We start from the raw sequence: 4838 nt of genomic DNA, 5'->3' as shown, positions 1-4838 counted from the left end.
TTATCCATATTTAGATTTATTTTAATAATCAAAATAGTGATAATTATATAAAATATATTCAACTCCAAATAACTCCACCAAAAATATATAGAACATTCCAATAAATTATTTAAGCCTATAAAACTCAATAAAATAAAATAATTTAAAAACTGAAATGTTACAAATTGTACCCAAAAAAAATTATATGATAAATATAATGATTGAATATATATTTGTTAAAATATTTTTAAATTAATGATTTAATTATATATTATCAAATTCGATTCTCTTAATTAATTAAATTGAAATATTCCAATTACTCTTTATTGGGCTCTATTTGAATGGATGATAATAGTAAATTATAAAGTTAATATAAAATAAAAAAAAATGCTATAAGATTTATTTTACTACTGAAACATTATTTATTTTTATAATGTGCCAATAAATAAATATTTAAGTAGTTTCTTTTCTTTTACGATAGCTAATGAAAGTCAATCAATTAATTTCATATATTTCATTGACATTCAATTTCTTATCAACCAACATTATAATAGTCATGTTAACGATATGATTGAGTAAATGTTTTTATGACTAATAATTTGTATTTATAGAAATTTTTTCTTACGTTTTATTTATATTAGTTTAAATAATTTATTATTTAATTTATAATTTTTGAAATAAATTTAATTAATATATTTATGATAACACTTTAATTTTAATGATGATCCAAATATCTCTATAACATTATTTTTATATTTAAAAATGAGTTTATTGTTGATACAAATACTTTTATAAACGAAGTTACTTTTATATATCGGAACAAGTTTATTGTTAATTCAAATATTATTATAAATGATGCCAAAATATTAAAAAAAAAATAGATATGAAAAAAGTATATTTTTGATCCAAATATTTTATAAATGACTTTATTTTTATATACGAAAAAACGTTTACGATTGATCCAAATATTTTTTATAAAAATTGTGAAAACAAAAATAATGTTTATATATGGGAAAAGTGTATTTTTGGTTAAACAAAATTTTCTTTCTTTCAATTCATTTTTATTATATTTTAAGAATAAATGCGTGTACCATGCTATAAGCATTGCGTAGACACGAGTTTAGTAGTAGTTTATCAATATGGCATCTCTATTTTGAATTTGTCTATTCTAAATGAATTTTTGAAAAGTTCATGTTCAAGCATCTTTCAGAGGAGTGTGTAAATTATAATATTATAATATTGATTCATGAGATTATTTGTGACATAATTCTCGAAGAATTTTAAATTCAATATTAAAGTATTACTAATAGATTGTTCAAAGAATTACTCATTTGATAAATGTTTATGAAATAATGTTTGTATAGTTCTTTAAAAAACTATCATTTAACATGCATCCTTAAAGGATTGCAAAAATTGTGCTATTCCTTATTCATCAATAGAGATTTGTGATTGAGTTCTTAAAGAAGGAGAGCTTTAGACAATGAGTCACTGCTTCGAAAAAAGATTCTTATTTCGGTTGGGAAAGGGCTCTTATCTCGATTGGGGATGGGGGTGGGGGTAAAGGTAACGAAGAATGTTATAAAAAGTACACCATTTTTCTCCTCAGACCACTCTTAGACGGTAGACCTAAATCGAGAGAGAGAGAGAGTAAAGGTAACGAAGAATGTTATAGAAAGTACACCACTTTTCTCCTCAGACCACTCTTAAAAGGTAGACATATATATATATATATATATATATATATATATATATATATATATATATATATATATATAGATAGATAGATAGATAGATAGATAGATAGATAGATAGATAGAGAGAGAGAGAGGTTGAATAGATCTCAAGTTAAAAAAATAATTTGAAACTTTGATTTAGAAAATTTTGACGCGGAAACAAATTTCAATTACTTCCCGGATTCAAAGTCATCTAACTGAATCTTCTATTGAAAAACCCAGATATTCGTAATAGTACCAATAGAATGATAATAATCCATAAGTTGATCAACAACTATTAAACACAATTAATTGAATACTCTATAATAGTAAAAGTCTATCTACAATGATATTCACACACAAAAAACTAAGTCAAGCAATTTGTCAAACACTTGGTGTGCGGAAAACAAAGTTCAGAATTTCATATGGTGTTTGTTGTTCTAAGAAATCCAATCACAACCAAATGGTTAATGATCAATACAACAAACACAAGATTCAAAATGTAATCAAAATTATGATCCAAACTATGTTGAACCAGTGATCAAAGCAATCGACAATTTGTGAATCGAAAAGTAAAAGAGATAGAGAGAGTACACATGGATTTGTTTAGGTAGTTCCCTAATCGATCTCGCTATGAGTACGTCTGCCCTCAATTCAAATTCGAATTGATATATTAATATAATACATCTTACTTTGCAAATGTATCAATACAAGAGATGAGAAATCAAATCCCATAAACCCTAAGTTTGTTCTTGACTCTAGCACCTTAAAAAACCTTGATCAAAGATTGATCAAGTCACTAACAATGACACTTCAATTCACCTATTATTGCTACTTCCTTGCACGACCTCCTTGTCTAAAGGCTTTCACCGGGCTGAATTAATCTCAAGCGCACACTTGTTGAACCCAAGATTTGTCAATACAATCTATTGTTTCACGCTACTCCCTTACTGACATACCCACTCTCAAGGCTTTCACTCGATCGAATCCGAATTGAAAAATCTTGTCCAAAACCTTCAAACCCTAAAGATCTTGAAGGAAAACCCCACCCCGGTTTTCTTATTTGAATCCCTCAAATACCTTAACCCAATATTCTCGGTACAATAAATCTAATTGGACGTTATCAATCCTAATCTAGTTTACACCCAATCAAAAAATGATTATGTGTAGTTTGATTGTGTGTATGCATAGATTGACTTGAAGATGATGAGATGCTTTGAAATCCTGGATTCATGTAGGTTTTACTCACTCTAGAAACCTTATTAGAGAATGATGCATGTATAAAGTATTTATATTCACGGGTGATTTAGGGCAAAAGAAAATGCAAAGGAGGATAGAAAAATATGAAATTTTGAAGAAAAATATCGGATAGGTCGACCTATACAGGTTATGTGTTGACCTGTTCGATGCATAGGTCGACATGTCCATGGTCATGTGTCGATGTATGACAGTTATGTGTTCCCTATGTGTCGACCTGCAGATTTGGAACATGAAACAGAGGCCACGTGATTTAATACAACATCATATGTGTCGGCCTATAGACTTCATGTGTCGACCTATAACCAAGATTTTTTTTTCATAGGTCAACCTGTAGTTCTATGTGTTGACCTATAGCCAGAAAGGTTTTCCATAGGTCAACCTATAGTTCTATATGTCGACCTGTACTGCTATTTTTCACAGAAAATGATTTTTCATGCATGTTTGATGCATGAGACCTTTCCCACATTGTTTCCAAATATTTTTATGCTTCCTAATGCTAAGATGCACATAGAGATTCAGAGGATACCGTCCAATATACATTTACGCTAAAGTATCCTAGTTTTGACACATACAAAACACATCTAACGGAAGTTGTACTCACAACCACTGGCGCTTGGCAAAAAAAATAGAAAACGTACCATTTTCCCCTACGTTGGGAGGTTAACCGAGCTGAAATCCCTTACTTTTTGCATCAATTGTCCTCTAAACTAAGGTTTTAAATCCCCCATTTTTCACACCAATTAGCCTCTAAACTAAGGTGAAATTCATCACTATTTCCCTCGGTTGGGATTGTTAGGGGTTATGGAGATCACTTTTTACAACGGTTGAGACTCATCCGATGGGAAATCCCTTATATTTTAATTTTACATATTTTTTGTTATAACATGTATTTTTGTAAAACGGAACCTAAATGTAACATTTTATACCATATATTTGATGGCTACAAGGCCAAAACAGAAACTATAGATTACATCGCAATCAAAATGACACACATTTAGTACCATACATTTAATGGCTAATCCAATATGTCCAGAGTGACTCTGAAACTATACATATTCCTTTTTTATAACAAAACTCAAATATATCAATGATTGAATTGAACTGATTAAACCCAAGGATGCAATTTGCCCAATGTGAAAGGAAGTATGTCATATAAACCTTATTATGTAATGGTCGGTGTTTATTCGTTAAACACCTATAAGTTGAATGAAACGTAAAAATAATTAGAATAATAACAATATTAACTATAAATATTAAGAATAAATAAAAATAATAAATCATGAATAAACAATAAAAAATATTGATTGGTTAGTTTTCTCATATAATTTTTTGATGATCATAATGAATAACATGCATATTATTTGAGTCATTTTCTTCATATGAGGTACGCATGTGTGTTGAGAAAGAAGGGGTCTCAGAAATATAAAGAGTTAAATATTGATTTTCATCACTAGCATAAATATGTTTTTCTTAGAGAATAATTTATTATCTTTTATTAGAATGAATAGTGACATAAAACACTTATTTTGCTTGGGGTGCCACGGTGTAAGGTTCATTCACATAAATTGTCTTGCGAAGGTCAACCCCCGTATGAATCCTAATTCATATATTTGTACACTAGTGTTATTGTTATTCCACTTACATTTAAATAAATACACTTTAAATATAACATAGCCAATTTGCCAAATATCTTCAATGACCCTAAAACACTATCTAGATGTTATTATAGGATTCTTATCTTTGGAACTAGAGAAGTACATGAATACAACCTCAACCATAACCTCACTATTTCTCATGATACTACGATCATATTTTAATTTTGTATAGAAGAATTTTTTTTAATGTAGTATACACTCTAAGTTATTACGTTGAATTTAAGCATACATG

The sequence above is a fragment of the Lathyrus oleraceus genome, chromosome 7 (genome assembly GCF_024323335.1).
Source record: "Lathyrus oleraceus cultivar Zhongwan6 chromosome 7, CAAS_Psat_ZW6_1.0, whole genome shotgun sequence".
Lineage (NCBI taxonomy): Eukaryota > Viridiplantae > Streptophyta > Magnoliopsida > Fabales > Fabaceae > Lathyrus > Lathyrus oleraceus.
This window is presented reverse-complemented; position numbering follows the sequence as displayed.